Source organism: Rhinoderma darwinii, chromosome 2 (genome assembly GCF_050947455.1).
Source record: "Rhinoderma darwinii isolate aRhiDar2 chromosome 2, aRhiDar2.hap1, whole genome shotgun sequence".
Classification (NCBI taxonomy): Eukaryota; Metazoa; Chordata; class Amphibia; order Anura; family Rhinodermatidae; genus Rhinoderma; species Rhinoderma darwinii.
Genome location: NC_134688.1, coordinates 252,808,861 through 252,826,580, shown reverse-complemented (window position 1 = coordinate 252,826,580; position 17,720 = coordinate 252,808,861). Strand labels below are relative to the sequence as shown.

Below are 17,720 nucleotides of genomic sequence, written 5' to 3'. Positions count from 1 at the left end.
AACTACAGCTCGTCCTGCAAAAAACAGCCCTCATACTGCTACGTCTATGAAAAATAAAATTAGTTATGGCTCCAATAAGTCAGGAAATAAAAAATATGCAGTTGTGCCCGAGGGGAACATTTCTTCTGTTTGAAGAGGCGATTTATCAAGGACCTAAAATTAGGGAACCAGGAAAGGGAGGGCCCAAACATATCCGCTGGAAGCGCCTGTGCCCGTATTATACCAGGACAACACTTTCCCAGCAAAATTCCCCAAACTGCAAAGGCGCGGAGTGTGGACCAAAAGGGGGATAATAAAGGACGCCATATATCAGTGCGACTCCGGCCTGTGCAGAAAGGATTGCTTCACAGCGTAACACACATCTATGGATCATTTTATTGTTTTTTTTTTACCCCATTATTATACCACCTGACTATGCCCCTTATATACTCCGCCCGGCTTACATATACCCCCACATTATAAACGGAAACACCAGCAATACTCAAACAAATCTACTACCAAGCAAAATCCGCTCTCCAAAAGCCAAATGGCGTTTCCTCCCATCTGAACCCTACAGCGTCCCCAAACAGCAGTTTCCTTCCACATATATGGCACCGTCATACCCGGGAGAACCCTTTTTGCAATTTTTGGGGTGTGTGTCTCCAGTGGCATAAGCTGGGCACGACATATTTGCCACTGAAATGGCATATCTAGGGAAAAATATAAATTTTTAATTTGCACCATCCGCAGTGCATTCATTTATGGAAAAGACCTGTGGGGTGAAATGCTCATTATACCCCTTAATAAATGCCTTGAGGGGTGTAGTTTCCAAATGGGGTCACTTCTCAGGGGTTTCTTTTTATTATTTCACATCTGAGCCTCTGCAGTTGTGAACCAAAACTTTGTAAATCGCCAAATTAGGCCTCAATTTGACATGGTACGCTTTCACTCCTGAGCCTAGTCGAATGTCCAGGAAAAAGATTAGTGCCCCATGTAGGGTGTTTCTAAAACCAGGAAACCCAGCATAATAATTAGAGAGCTGTCTTGTTATGGTGGCACAAGCTGGGCACCACATATTGGCAAATCTATGGGAAAAAAATCAAATTTTCACTCTGCAACATCGAGTTCACACTAATTTCTACAAAACACCTGCAGGGTTAAAATGCTTACTACACCACTAGGTAAATGCATTGAGGGGTGTAGTTTCCAAAATTGGGTCACTTCTGGGGGGTTTCCACTGTTTTGGGCCCACAGGCGCCCAGAAACCAATCCAGCAACATCTGCACTCCAAATGGCGGTCCTTCCCTTCTGAGCCCTGCCGTGTGCCCAAACAGCAGTTTATGACCACATGTGGGGTATTGCCGTACTCGGGAGAAATTGCTTTACAAATGTTGGGTTCTTTTTTTTCTTTTATTTGTTGCGAAAATGAAAAAATTTGCGCTAAAGCTACGTCTTATTGAAGAAAAAGGATTGTTTTTATTTTCACTGCCCAATTCTAATAAATTCTATGAAACATCTGTGGGGTCAAAATGCTCACTACGCCCCTAGATGAATTCCTCAAGAGGTGTAGTTTCCTAAATGGTGTCACTTTTTGGGCGTTTTCATTGTTTTGTCCCCTAAGGGGCTTTGCAAATGCGACATGGCCTCCGCAAACCATTCCTGCTCAATGTGATCTCCAAAAGCCAAATAGCGCTCTTTCCCGTCTAAGCCACGCCGTGTCTCCAAACAGCAGTTTATTACCACATGTGGGGCATTGTTTTACTCGGGAGAAATTGCTTTACAAATTTTGTGGTGCTTTTTCTCCTTCAGTCCTTGTGGAAATGAGAAAAAATAAGCTAAACCTACATTTTCTTTGAAAAAATTTAGATTTTTATTTTCAGGGCCTACTTCCAATAATTTCTGCAAAAAAACTGTGGGGTCAAATCGCTCACTATACACCTAGATAATTTCCTCAATGGGTGTAGTCTCCAAAATGGGGTCACTTGTGGGGGGTTTCCACTGTTTTGTCTCCTTCTAAGCCCTGCCGTGTGTTCAAACAGCCATTTATTACCACATGTGGGGTATTGTTTTACTCGGGAGAAATTGCTTTACAAATTTTACGGTGCTTTTTCTCCTTCAGTCCTTGTGGGAATGAGAAAAAAAAAATCGCTAAGCCTACATTTTCTTTGAAGAAATCTCGATTTTAATTTTCACGGCCTACTTCCAATAATTTCTGTAAAAAACCTGTGCGGTCAAAATGCTCACTGTACCCCTATATAATTTCCTTGAGGTGTTTAGTTTCCCAGATGGGGTCACTTTTGGGGGATTTTGACTGTTTTGGCACCGCAAGAGCCCTTCAAACCTGACATGGTGCCTAAAATTTATTCTAACAAAAATAAGGCCCCAAAATCCCCTAGGTGTTCCTTTGCTTCAGAGGCCGGTGCTTCAGTCCAGTAGTACGCTACGGCCACATGTGGGATATTTCCTTAAACTGCAGAAACCGGGCAACAAATATTGAGTTGCATTTCTCTGGTAAAACCTTCTGTGTTATAAAAAAAATTGTATTAAAAATTTATTTCTGCAAAAAAATATGACATTTGTAAATTTCACCTCTACTTTGCTTTAATTCCTGTGAAATGTGTAAAGGGTTAAGAAACTTTCTAAATGCTGTTTTGAATACTTTGAGGGGTGAAGTTTTTAAAATGGGGTGACTTTTTGGAGGTTTCTAATATATAAGGCCCTCAAAGCCACTTGACAACTGAACTGGCCCCTGTAAAAATGGCCTTTTGAAATTTTCTTGAAAATGTGAGAAATTGTTGCTAAAGTTCTAAGCCTTGTAATGTCCTAGAAAAATAAAAGGATGTTCAAAAAACAATGCCAATCTAAAGTAGACATATGGGGGATGTTAATTAGCAACAATTTTGTGTGGTATAACTGCCCGTCTTACAAGCAGATACATTTAAATTGAGAAAAATGCTAATTTTTGCAATTTTTCGCTAAATTTTGGTGTTTTTCACAATTAAATACTGAACACATCGAGCAAATTTTGCCAGTAACTTAAAGTCCAATGTGTCACGAGAAAACAATCTCAGAATCGCTTGGATAGGTGAAAGGATTCCGGAGTTATTACCACATAAAGTGACACATGTCAGATTTGAAAAATGAGGCTCGGTCAGGAAGGTCAAAAGTGGCTAAAGAGGGAAGGGGTTAACAACTAGTTTTACAGTGTACCCTTGTTTCGTTTTTTTCCTTTGCTATTTCTTTTACCCTCCCTCTCTGCCCAGTCTCTGCCCACTGAGGCCTCCCATAAGCTAGTGACTATAGACACTGCACATAGTGCATAGCGTGATAAGGTCGCTGTCTATTTTATGTGCAGCATAAATTTTCTTTGAAGAGACCTCTGCTGCTTTAGGAAAAGCAGTTTACACCAACCATTGCTCACTCACAAGCACATCAGAGTCTTGTGCAAAAAATGTACAATTATCTAAATGCTCTTTACACTAAAACCTGATTCTTCACAGCATACTGCACTTTTTAAGGCCTGCACTTTTTATTCACACAGTGCAGTTTTGGTGCAGTTTTTTTTATGCCGTTCTGAAACCAGGAGTTGATTATAAAGAAAGACGAAGTACATAGGAAAGATTCCACTTCTCTTTTTTGAATCCTCTCCTGGTTGTGGCTTCAAAAACTGCACCAAAAAAAACCAAAACTAAAACTGCACTGTGTGAATATACCCTGAGAGAATGTGTTTTTTTACTAGCTAGTTAAAATGAATTGCACTCTGTGCAATCTAACCTCCAGATAAGGGGAACAGGTCCTGTACATTTACTTAAAGAGGCTCTGTCACCAGATTCTCAAATCCCTATCTCCTATTGCATGTGATCGGCGCTGCAATGTAGATAACAGTAACGTGTTTTTTTTAAAAAAAAACTTTCATTTTTGGCCAAGTTATGAGCTATTTTATATATATATGCAAATGAGCTTTGAAATGGACAATTGGGCGTTTTTTTTCCGTTATGTCCAACTGGGCGTTTATTGTGTTTTTAACTGTGCGTGTTTCTGTGTATGACGCTGACCAATCCGTGACCAGTCAGTGCCATACACTCCTCTCCATTCATTTACACAGCAGCGATGTGCAGCCGCATACACAGAGATTAACGTTAATCGAGTGTCCTGATAATGAATACACATGAAATCCAGCCTGGACGTCATGTGTATTCAGAATTCTGACACTTCTGACTCTTTTCTGTGAGATTTCCAGCAAGAGAAGCGAAATCTCGTTTACCTCGTAATCTCGCGAGATTACGAGTGGCTTGCTGCAATCTCACAGAAAAGATTCAGAAGTGTCAGGATTCTGAGTACACATGACGTCCAGGCTGGATTTCATGTGTATTCATTATCAGGACACTTGATTAACGTTAATCTCTGTTTATGTGACTGCACATCGCTGCTTGTAAATTAATGTAGAGAAGTGTATGACGCTGACTGGTCACGGATTGGTCAGTGTCATACACATAAACACGCACAGTTAAAAACACAATACACGCCCAGTTGGACATAACGAAAAAAAAAACGCCCAGTTTGACATAACGAAAAAAGCTCATTTGTATATATATAAAATAGCTCATAACTTGGCCAAAAATGAACGTTTTTAGAAAAAAAACACGTTACTGTTATCTACATTGCAGCGCCGATCACATGCAATAGGAGATAGGGGTTTGAGAATCTGGTGACAGAGCCTCTTTAAAGGGGATTTCCAAGACAGGCAAAAATCTAGCCAAGGAGTCGGGGGAAAAACCATGAAACAATAAAAGACACATTACTCATCTGACAAATCCGCCGGCGTTTCAACGCAGCCACTCTGGTGCACGTCGCTCTTTGTTGATAGTGCTGCATCAATGACGTGCCCATATCCAAGTTATTACTGCAGCCAAACACTGGCCTCAGTGGTATGTGGCACAATACCACTAAGGTCAGTGATTTGCTGCAAAAATCACCTGCGTATACAGGCATGTTACTGTGCAGCACTGTCAACAACGAGCGGCAAAGAGCACCGAAACTTCACTATGTGGTGGTAATATGTGGTCATGATGTGGAGGTATTATTCAGTAACAATATGGGGTATTATTCAGTCTCTATGTGGTTAAGGTGGGGCGGTATTATTCAGTATCAGTATGGGGTATCATTCAGTCACTATGTGGTTATGGTGTGGAGGTATTATTCAGTAACAGTATGGGGGTATTATTCAGTAACAATATGGGGTATTATTCAGTCTCTATGTGGTTAAGGTGGGGCGGTATTATTCAGTATCAGTATGGGGTATCATTCAGTCACTGTGTGGTTATGGTGTGGAGGTATTATTCAGTAACAGTATGGGGGTATTATTCATTCACTATGTGGTTATGGTGTGGAGGTATTATTCAATATCAATATGGGGGTATTCAGTCACTGTGGTTATGATGTGGTGGTATTATTCAGCAACATTATGGGGGTATTATTCAGTCACTATGTGGTTATTGTGTGGCGGTATTATTCAGTAACATTATGGGGTATTATTCAGTCACTATGTGGTTATGGTGTGGAGGCATTATTCAGTAACAGTATGGTGGTATTATTCAGTAACAGTATGGTGGTATTATTCAGTAACTATGTGGTGGTAATATGTGGTCATGATGTGGAGGTATTATTCAGTCACTATGTGGTATTATTCAGTCACTATGTGGTGGTAATATGTGGTTATGGTGTGGCTTTATTACCCAGTAACAGTATAGTGGTGTTATTCCATCACTATGTGGTGGTAATATGTGGTCCTGGTGTAGCGGTATTATTCGTTAACAGTATGGTGGTATTATTCAGTAACTATGTGGTGGTAATATGTGGTCATGATGTGGAGGTATTGTTCAGTAACTGTATGGTGGTATTATTCAGACATTATGTGGTGGTAATATGTGTTCATGATGTGGAGGTATTATTCAGTCACTAGGTGTTCGTAATATGTGGTAATGATGTGGAGGTATTGATCAGTAACAGTATGGTGGTATTATTCAGTCATTATGTGCTGGTATTATTCAGACACTATGTGGTGGTAATATGTGGTCATGATGTGGAGGTATTGTTCAGTGACAATATGGTAGTATTATTCAGTCAATATGTGGTGGTAATATATGGTAATGATGTGGAGGTATTGCTCAGTAACAGTATGGTGGTATTATTCAGTCACTATGTGGTGGTAATATGTGGTCATTGTGTTGCTGTATTATTTGGCCCTTCTATAGAGGTTTTACATGGTAACTGTGTGACCATATTACTTAGAGGCCTACTATCTTACATAAATTAGTTTTTATGACAGGACAAATTATCATCAATGTAATATGCACGGACAGTTTACTGCTGTGTTTTTGTCAGCCTATTATGTGTTATCAAAGTTGTCTTCGCTATCTATCTATCTATCTATCTATCTATCTATCTATCTATCTATCTATCTATCTAGGAGGGCCTATGTCTTGGGGCTTGTGCCCCTGATCTTTTAAGACCCTGGTTGTCCCACTTGTCCCACTTTAGCTCAGCACTCAGCGTACGAAACTGGACCGCAAACTGACCCATGGACAGTGTCCCTTGGTTAAGTCTTAGGAGAGAGGATGCCGCTGAGGATGCATGGCCAGGCTCCTCAAACACCCTTTTGAAGGCAGCAAGGAACAACTAAATGTCATACATGAGGAGTTCATCTTCCTCCCACAGGGGAGATATCCAGGCTAGAGCCTCTCCGGAGAGCAGAGGAAATCAGATGGGCCATCATTTCAAAGTGAACCATACATTGATTCACATATCCACGGCAGGTCTTGGGGTCCCCAGAGTAGCAGGAGAGCAGAGGCAAATGGAGACCTAGACTGAGAGTGGTGACCCATGGTGAAGGTACAGGAGCCATAGGTGCTGCTTGTGACATCATAAAATCGAGATGTTGCGCAACATTTGACAGCAGAGGGTAGGGAGAATACTGGTGCTCACATTGCCGGGATAGCTCCAGGGATAGCTGAGCAACAGCAGGTGGGGGTCCATGGCCAGAGCAAACTATGATGGTCTCCATCCAATATAACGTAAGAATAATATTTTCAGACGGCAATTTCTGGTGGCTAGACCAGGTAGCAGATTCCCAGGGGACCCGCGGCTTTTCATCCTCCAACCCTTGTATAGGTCTTCAGAGTGAGAAATCCCCTGATCGCTGAACCCCCAAAATAGACTCCCGATACAACAGCCGATAAATAACCAGTGGAATAGAAGTGGCAAATGGCACACTTACTATTTAGGTGTATAGTCTCGATCCGTAGCAGTAGTTGTAGGCAGTGGTACTGAAGAATAGCAGGGGTTGGTACTGAAGTCACGTTCCAGGGTCGGTAGGTAGGAAACAAGAATAATCGATGATACAGTCCAGTAGATCAATAACAACAGGAAACACAGAACCAGGCTTTAAAAGGGAGCAACCTTATTGCTCTGGCAAAGTCAAACTGAGAGTGAGAGCTTTATATAGGAAAGCAACATGTGCTGAAGATTACCAATTAGTGCATTCTGCTACGCTAGAGTCAAGAACAGCAGGTGCAGAGAGTTAAGTAACTAGTAGTGTGAGCTGTCCTCAGTAGTACCAAGAATAGTAGATGTAGCAGACCTGGTACTGCATGGACGGATGCCAGACGGCAGCCTGGAGTGAATGGAGTGGTACCGTGAAGAGGTGAGTATGAGTGGAGGACAGAGAGGTGCGGTGGTGGCCGCTACACTCTGAGATAAACTGAAGGCAGTGTCACAATTCTAAGCAGCCTTGCAGACAAGCAACTTGCTAGAGGAAGAGGACTTAGATGCGGAGGGTTTGGCAGTCATAATAAAACTCCACTAATCCGCCTACAAGGGAACTCACCCCAGGCTCACAGTATGAGGTGCTGTGTACAGCCCAGTGTTTGACAGATGAGATGGACCATACCAAGTCCTGCTGACATCAGCAATTGTCAAGGTAAATCAAAGGCCAAAGACCTGAGTGATCCAGTCAGTAGCATCCAAGTGTTCACAGCGGAAGATAAGTGACCAGGAGGTGGGTAATAATAAATGCCCTACTGGACACCACCGTACAGTCTGTGTGGGTTACCCTAAGGGTGACAGTCAGTGAAGTGCAGAAGAGAAAAGATGATGACGATGTACAGGACTTGTCAATGCACTGATGGTTTTGTGGGGGAATACTGAGATTGGTGATAGCATTATTTTGTCAGTTGAGGCCCCATTGTTTGAGGTTTATAATCATAATGTATGTAAATATCAGTACTGCAAACTACAAAGTTTCAAAGTGTTTTATTATGTGGAGTTATGAGGTGAAGGTCACTAATTGTCACTAAGTAAGACGTACATGGCAGCAATGAGAGTCCTGAAGTCATTTTATGGGACACTACTCCTGGGTATCTTTGGGTTTAAAAAAATGTTGGAGGATTCACTGGTGTAATATATGAGTAAAATATAACATTTATTTATAACTCTCTAAAAACAGGGGTACAATCACCACTGTGAAAAAGCCCCACCGTGTGTATAAAAACGTATTAAATAATAAACACTGAGTTCTAATTCAATTGTGAACCTCCTATAGCTCAGTGTTCAACAAGAATATCAATACGGAATCAGCATTTGAAAAATGGGCATAACAATAGTCTTGACCCTAATTCACACTAGAGTCCGTGATAACCGCACCGGAAGCTCCTAGTGTTGAGGTATACAAACAATGCTAGTGTTCCCAATGCTAAAAAATTCCTATTCACAACCGACCCTACGCGTTTCAATACTCATCATCAGGGGTCTGTAGCTTGGTCACTCTGGCCGGGATGCCAGCGATATTTAGTTCAGCAGCAGGTATTCTGCTGTACTCCACGGAAGCATGCTCGCATAGATGTCAGCGGCATGCTTCATTCTTGGACTCTGAGTTATTTAAAGCATCTGACTCCTCCCCCTGTCCTCGGCACCGCCAATCGAAACAGCCAATCACACTCACCAATCGAATTCGTGACACCTGTCCATGTGACTCCCGGCCATCAGCTGACAGCCAGGAACCAACATCGACCGCATCAAAAGCCGAACGCGCAGGCGCAGTAGAGGCCACAATCGAGTCGCCCATGCTGCCAGGAACTCACCACTGCAAAGAAGGAGTATATAGATATTTAAAGTTTGGGTAAGTGTTGCGGATCAGCTCAAAACCCGCAGCTGGACTGCCATTGATAAAACAACTGCACTGATAATACATATTGTGTAGATAAATGAATGTCTACCCCACTATAAAGTGTCATTATAACACCTACTGAATAAGGAACCATAGCCAGACTGCCCACATGATGATCATTGATAATTAAGAGACCACCTGTCATGACGACCATGTGGGTCTCTTGCTATCCTGAAGGGATAACTGGCCATGGAAATGCATGTTTAAATGAATGTTTAAATAAAACATGCATAGTTTGTCTGCTCATTTAAACCCCCTGGTTGTGTGCACGCCAATCTATAGATCCACTGGGCTTCCTTTCGTAGTATGAGGTTATCCCAGTCACCTCCCCGTTTGGGAGGCCTAATGAGTTCAATTGCTTGAAATTTAAGACATTCTGCACGACCCTAATGTGTAGCGTGTACATGTTTGGATATAGGAGTATCTCTAGAATGTCGCCAACATGTTCTCTGATCCGGCGCCTAAACTGCCGCACCGTTTTTCCCACATAATTCAGTGGACATGGACATGTTATCAGATATACCACCCCTGCTGTTTTACAATTGACAAAATCACGAATGTCATATTCCAATTGCGTAACGACACTCCTAAACTTGTCACCTTTTTGAATAAAATCACAAGCCTTGCACCTGCCACATCTGTGTGTGCCTGGTATTTGTCTGTCCAGCCATGTTCCTTTAGGTACAATGGGATCAAAACAACTATGCATAACTCTGTCCCTGATGTTTTTCCCTCTCCGGAATGTGACTGAAGGCCATTGCGTAATCTGATCTATCAAATCTACATCAGTACTAAGAATACGCCAATACCTCTTCAGGATCTGCATAATTTCACATTGTTTAGAATCATAAGTGCCTATAAGTCTCGTAACTCTCTCTTCCCTTCGTTGTCTAGGAACAAGAAGACTCTGCCTGTCCGCATCTCTCGCTCCCACATAGGCCTTTCTGATTACTCCCTTAGGGAAACCTCTATCCTTCAATCTGGTTGTAAGTTCCTGAGCCTGTCTCTCGAAGTCGTCCATGGAGCTGCAATTCCGGCGTACTCTCATGAACTGACCCTTGGGAATACCGCGTTTACGGGGATAAGGATGACAACTGTTCCATTGCAGGAAACTGTTGGTTGCTGTTTCTTTACGATGTACTTGAGTACAGATTGTACCCTCTGATGTTTTTGTAATTTTAAGGTCTAAGAAAGACAGTTCCTGATTGCTGATTTCACATGTGAACCTTAGCCCTAGATCATTCTGGTTAAGGGCAGCCACAAAACTATTGAATTCTTCCACTGTTGAATTCCAGAACAGCAGCAAGTCATCAATATATCTGATCCAGATCCCTATTGACGAAGTCCACTTGGAAAAACTCTCCCCAAAAACAATTGTCTCCTCCCACCAGCCAAGAAATAAATTTGCATAGGTGGGAGCAGTTGGACTCCCCATTGCAGTAATACATTTTTCTCCAGCACAAAATGTAATAACTGCAGAACTAGCTGGTTATGAGCCACAAATTGAGTACCTCTAGATCTCAAGAAGTACTCTACCGCTTCACAGCCAAGTTTGTGTGGAATGGAGGAATACAATGCCTCTACATCCAGACTAGCCAAAAAGGTACTGCGTTCCAAAGTGATACCTTCAATTTGTTTCAAAACATCCATGGTATCATGTACATATGATGTTAAACCCAGTACAAACGGACGCAGCACCTGATCAATATAAGTGCTTACATTTTGAGTTAGATTGTTTATGCCTGAAACAATGGGTCTACCACGTAAGGGGGGGTACCCTTTGTGGATTTTGGGCAGGCTATAAAAACATGCCATGATGGGAAATTGTGGAAATAGGAAATTAAATTCACTAGCACTGATCAAGGACCTGCTTTTTGCATCACCCAAAATGCCCAAAAGCTCCTTTTTGAACAGTGCTGTGGGATTATCCTTTAAGATGGTATAACAGTCAGGATTGAGCAAAATGTCCTCACACATTTTTTTATAGTCTTCCCTGCTCATAACCACGATGTTCCCACCCTTATCGGATGCTTTCAGAACAATATTTTGTTTTTTCTCCAATGTGGTTAGGGCTAGCCGTTCAGACCTAGACAAATTGTTGTCAATACCCCTCATATCCTGACTCAATAGTTTAATCTCCTCTCCCACCATGTCAACAAATAAGTCTACATTAGTGAAATCTCCTATTGGTGGCAGCTTCCTACTCTTAGTCTTTAAATTAGTAAACGGGCCTTGTCCTGGGGCTCTACTTGACTCCTCCAATAGCCCCTCCAAGGCCTCAAGGCCTTCCAGGTCGGATATTTCTAAACCCATCTCCATACATTTTTTTCTATTATGATGTTTACATTTTTTTATCCATTTGAGTTTACGAGCAAACAAATTTAAGTCCTTTATCCAGGTGAATGAATCAAACCTCACTGTGGGGACAAATGAAAGCCCCTTCTCTTTAAAAAAATGTTGCCCACGACCTGTTATATCCATAGTGGTAAAAGTTCTGTTAATAAAATCTTAGAGTATATATATATATAGTCATATGTGGTGCAGTGTAGATGGCATGACATAAATCAAGCTAAGAAAATAAAGGAAGGGTTCCAGAAAGCCAATTCCAAAGATTATGGCAACCTGGAGTGGCCAGATTGGTTGTCATAGCTAAACCCCTCTAACTGGTTTAAGGGTATCGGGGGATGGATAATGGGTCTGCTCCAGAGTCTCCTGCAGGTTCTATTATTATGTATCGCATTATATTTGCTTCTGCGCCTCATATTTTGGGGCCTGCCAAAACTTTTGCAATGCTTAGCAGCAAAGGCTCAAATGATTACCCACCATCCTAGATCCTTTGATCGGGCATACCCAACGAATGAAGTGGGTATGGGGAGGAATTTTGTTAACGTGCTCAAGGGATGAGGTGAAATGGTTGGGAAAGTCCTCAAGGAGGGATAAGCCATCCTTTAACTCCTTCCTGACATTTGTCGTATGGATATGTCATGGAAAGCTAGTGCTTCCCTCATTTTTCCATATCCATATGACAAATGGTAGACACCGGCTCAGAAGCTGAGTCAGTGTCACCATCCCCGTCTGTCAGCTGTAAGTTTGTTCTGATCCCCGCCATTAACCCCTTAAATGCAGCGGTCAAAAGTGATTGCTGCATTTAAGGGGTTTGCAGCTCATCGGCACCCCAGCAATGAAATTGCCGGGGTGACGATGGCTGCAAAGGCAACTGGAGGCCTAACACTAGCCTCCAGGTATGTCTAGTACGGAATCCTTTCAGACCCCGCCGGCCTTCCATAGCCGCTGGCAAGATGGCATCGGTTCAGGAGCTGAGCCGGCGTCATCTGTGATGGATGTCAGCTGTATGTTACAGCTGACATCCACCTGTAACGGCAGGAACTGGAGCTAGCTCCGATTCCTGCAGTTAACCCCTTAGATGCAGCGATCGAAAGCAATCGCTGCATCTTAGAGGTTGGTAGCAGATCAGCAGCCCTGCCATGCAATCAAGCTGCCGACTGCTGCTATGGAAACAGGAGGCCTAACAAAGGCCTCCTGCTCTGCTATTATGGAAGCCGATTAGGCCCTACCCAGAGGCGAAGCCTAATTGGCTTATTGTCAGTGAATGACTGACAGATCTAATACATTGCACTATATAGTTAGTGCAATGTATTAGAAAAAAAATCTGACAGTTGGATCTTCAAGTCCCCTAGTGGGAAAAGTGTAAAAAAATTGAAAAAAAAAGTTGTAAAATAAAATTTCAAGTAATAAAATAAAACACAATCGCCCTTTTTCCCTTATCAAGTCATTTATTATTGAAAAAAAATAGATAAACCATACATACTGTATGTGGTATCGCCGTGTCTGTAACGGCCTGAACTATAAAAATATTATGTTATTTATTCCACATGGTAAACGGCATAAAAAAAGAAAGCGTAAAAAACAATGGCAGAATTTCTGTTTTTGATCATTTTGAACTACAAAAATGTAAATAAAAATTGATCGAAATATCGCATGTATTAAACAATGGTACCTATATAAACTATAGCTCGTCCTGCAAAAAACAAGCCCTCATACAGCTCCGTCGACGAAAAAATTTAAGTTATGGTTCTCACAACATGGCGACAGAAAGAATACATTCTTTTTACAAAAGTAATTTTATTGTGCAAAAAGTTGTAAAACATAAAAAAGTGCTATAAATTAGGTATCGCCGGAATCGTACTGACCCGCAGAATAAAGTTAACATGTCATTTGTAACGCATGGTGAACGCTGTCAAAAAAAAACCCCTACAAAATTATGCCAGAATTGCTGTTTTTTGGTCACCTTGCCTCCAAAAAAATTGGATAAAAAGTGATCAAAAAGTCGCATGTACCCCAAAATGGTACCAATAATAACTACAGCTCGTCACGCAAAAAAACAGCCCTCGTGCCACTATGAAAAGATAAAATTAGTTAAGGCCCCAATGTGTCAGGAAATAAAAAATATGCAGTTGTGCAGGCCCGAGGGGAACATTTCTTCTGTTTTAAGAGGCGAATTTCTAAGGCCCTAAAAGTAGGAAACCAGGAAGGGTAGGGCACAAACATATCTGCTGGAAGCGAGTGTGCCCGTATTCTACCAGGAAAACCCTTTCCCAGCAAAATTCCCCAATCTGCAAAGGTGCAGAGTATGAACCAAAAGGGGGAAAAGTAAGGATACTATTTATTAGTGCCACACTGGCCTATGCATAAAGGATTGCTTCACAGCGTAACAAATATATATGGATTATTTTACTGTTTTTTTTTACGCCATTATTATACCACCTGACTATGCCCCTGATGTACTCCGCACAGATTACATATACCCCCACATTATAAACTGAAATACCAGTAAAACTCCAAACAAAACTACTACCAGGCAAAATCCACGCTCCAAAAGCCAAATTGCGCTCCCTCCCTTCTGAACCCTACAGCGTGCCCAAACAGCTGTTTACTTCCACAAATATGGCATCGCCATACCCGGGAGAACCCTTTTAACAATTTTTGGGGTGTGTGTCTCCAGTGGCACAAGCTGGGCAGGACATATTTGCCACTGAAATGGCATATCTAGGGAAAAATGTAAATGTTTACTTTGCACCATCCGCAGAGCTATCATTTATGGAAAAGTCCTGTAGGGTGAAAATGCTCACTATACCCCTTAATAAATGCCTTGAGGGGTGTAGTTTCCAAAATGGGGTCACTTCTCAGGTGTTTCTTTTATTATATCACATCAGAGCCTCTGCAATTGTGAACCAATACTTTGTAAATTGCCAAATTAGGCATCAACTTCGCATGGTTCTCTTTCACTACGAATGTCCAGGCAAAAGATTAGGGAAACATGTAGGGTGATTCTAAAACCGGGAAACACAGCATAATAATTAGAGAGCTGTCTTGTTATGGTGGCACAAGCTGGGAACCAGATATTGGCATATCTACGGAAAAAAAATCCCATTTTCACTCTGCAACATCGAGTGCACACTAATTTCTGCAAAACACCTGTGGGGTTAACATGCTCACTACACCCTTAGGTGAATACCTTGAGGGGTGCAGTTTCCAAAATGGGGTCACTTCTGGGGGGTTTCCACTGTTTTGGTCCAACAGGGGCTTTGCAAATGCAACATAGCACCCAAAAACGAATCCCACAAAATCTGAACTCCAAAAAGCAAAACGGCGCTCCTTCCTCTCTGAGCCCTACTGTGTGCCCAAACAGCAGTTTATGACCACATATGGGGTATTGCCATACTCTGGAGAAATCGCTTTACGAATATTGGGGTTATTTCACCTTAATTTGTTGAGAAAAGGCTACATCTTATTGAAGAAAAATTATTTTTTTTATTTTCACTGCCTAATTCTAAGAAAATCTTTGAAACACCTGTGGGGGTCAGAATGCTCACTACACCCCTAGATGAATTCTTCAAGGCATGTGTCTTCGTGAATGGAGTCACTTTTGGGTAGTTTCCACTGGTTTGGTCCCTCATGGGCTTTGCAAATGTGACATGGCCTCCACAAACCATTCCTGCTAAATTTGAGCTCCGAAAGTCAAATGGCGATCTTTCCCTTCTAAGCCCTGCCGTGTGTCCAAACAGGCGTTTATGACCACATGTGGGGTATTGTTTTACTCGGGAGAAATTGCTTTACACACGTTGCGATGCTTTTTCTCCTTTAGTCCTTGTGGAAATTAGAAAAAATTTGCTAAACCTACATTTTCTTTGGAAAAAATGTAGATTTTCATTTTCACGGCCTACTTCCAATAATTTCGGAAAAACACCTATGGGGTCAAAATGCTCACTATACCCCTAGATAATTTCCTCAAGGGGTGTAGTTTCCAAAATGTGGTCACTTTTAGGGGATTTCCACTGTTTTGGCACCGCAAGAGCCCTTCAAACCTGACATGTGCCTAAAATATATTCTCATAAAAAAGAGGCCCAAAATCCTCTAGGTGCTCCTTTGCTTCTGAGGCCGGTGCTTCAGTCCAGTAGCACACTATGGCCACATGTGGGATATTTCCTAAAACTGCAGAACCTGGGCAATAAATATTGTGTTGCATTTCTCTGGTAATACTTTCTGTGTTACAAAAAAAATTGATTAAAAATGAATTTCTGCAAAAGAATATTGAATTTGTAAATTTCACCTCCACATTGCTTTAATTCCTGTGAAACGTCTAAAGGGTTAAGAAACTTTCTAAATGCTATTTTGAATACTTTGAGGGGTGAAGTTTTTAAAGTGGGGTGACTTATTGGGGGTTTCTAATATATAAGGCCCTCAAAGCCACTTCACAACTGAACTGGCCCCTGTAAAAATAGCTTTTTGACATTTTCTTGAAAATGTGAGAAATTTCTGCTAAAGTTCTGAACCTTGTAACGTCCTAGAAAAAGAAAAGGATGTTAAAAAAAACGCTGCAAATTTAAAGTAGACATATGGGGGATGTTAATTAGCAACAATTTTGTGTGGTATAACTGCCTGTCTTACAAGCAGATACATTTACATTTAGAAAAATGCTTATTTTTGCAATTTTTCACTAATTTTTGGTGTTTTTCACTATTAAATACTGAATGTATCGAGCAAATGTTGCCAGTAACATAAAGTCCAATGTGTCACGTGAAAACAATCTCAGAATCGCTTGAATAGGTAAAAGCATTCCGAAGTTATTACCACATAAAGTGAAACATGTCAGATTTGAAAAATGAGGCTCTGTCAGGAAGGTCAAAAGTGGCCAAAGCGAGAAGGCGTTGAGTACCTGGTTTATTACAAAATGTCCTCAAATAAACAAAAGGTGTGAAATGTGAAAGTGAGTAAAATGTGACTCCATTTTGGCAGTGTGGTTATGTGATTGTGGTTATGTGACTCCATCTTGCATGGAGTATCCATTTTATATCTTAAAGAATCCATTTTGTGTTTTGAAGAATCATCTGTGCCTTTGTAAAAGTAAATTCATGCTGGGATTGTCTGATCAATTATATGTTTTTGTTTCTTAGCTAATGTTATGATTCCTTGTTATGGAGAATATAGCTAAATAGTTACCAGTTCTTTATTATGAGAAGCGAGTTTGAAGCCTCATACCGTCTGGGAACGCATTTGGTTTACCATTTTTGTTATGAGGAATGTACTGGAAATATCGCAGCTGTGGGGTCGTTATGACCCATCAGTCGTGGTGACGTTGCATGTTATGGGAAATTCTAGTCTTATATGTAAGGAGCCTTTCGTGATTGGCTCAGCCCAACCAACTCCCCATTGTACGCGATTGGCTGAGGCAGAGCCAATGTCCCATTGCAAGTAATTGGCTTTGCTCAAGCCTACTCCCCTTTTGAAAAATATAATTGTAATTGTATTTCTAGCAATATGGCAGAGAAGTATTTTTGGGTATACAAAGCATTGTCTATGGGTCTCTTACTTCTCACCGATATATTGATATAACTTATGGATTTGGATCTGGATAAGTGTACTGATGGGTTTCTGTTGACACACCCACCTAAACCTTCTAAACAGTCTAAGGGCCTGTTCACATCAGTAAGGTTTCCATTTTTTTTCCGGAAACAATAGCGCAGCCGACGGCGCTATTGATTCCGCCAAAACAGCAGAAGCCATACGGAGCAGAGACAATTGTAAACCATTAGCAACGGAATCATTAGCATTGAAGTCAATGGTAATGCTAACGGAAAGCTATGGTTTCCGTTTGCCTTTCCGTTGATGGGGTCCTCCAACGGAAAGGTCTGACGGAACCCATTAAGGGAACCTAACGTTGATGTGAACATACCCTAATATATTTTGGCCAGGATTGCGTCAACAATGCTGAAACTGTGGACCTCATGGAAAGTATGCAGTAATAATACCCAACAAGCATGAAAGTGCTAGGAGTTAAAATGGAATTCATCAGAATCAATAAATGGCACCAATTCTATTGTACCCAGTGTACCATCTGCAAAGAGGCAGAGATCAAATCTTCCAAATGCATTATGTGGTTTATCTTAGTAAACCACTAAGACATTAAAGAGTACAGAGATTTTCCAGTGCCTGGAAA

General features: G+C 41.4%; 1 protein-coding gene across 1 annotated transcript in view; it reads right to left on the bottom strand.

Annotated features, from left to right (window-relative positions):
* Positions 1-17,720, bottom strand: part of CCDC28B (coiled-coil domain containing 28B) — a 78,756-nt gene that overhangs the window by 34,781 nt on the left and 26,255 nt on the right. The gene's annotated exons all lie outside the window — the stretch shown is intronic.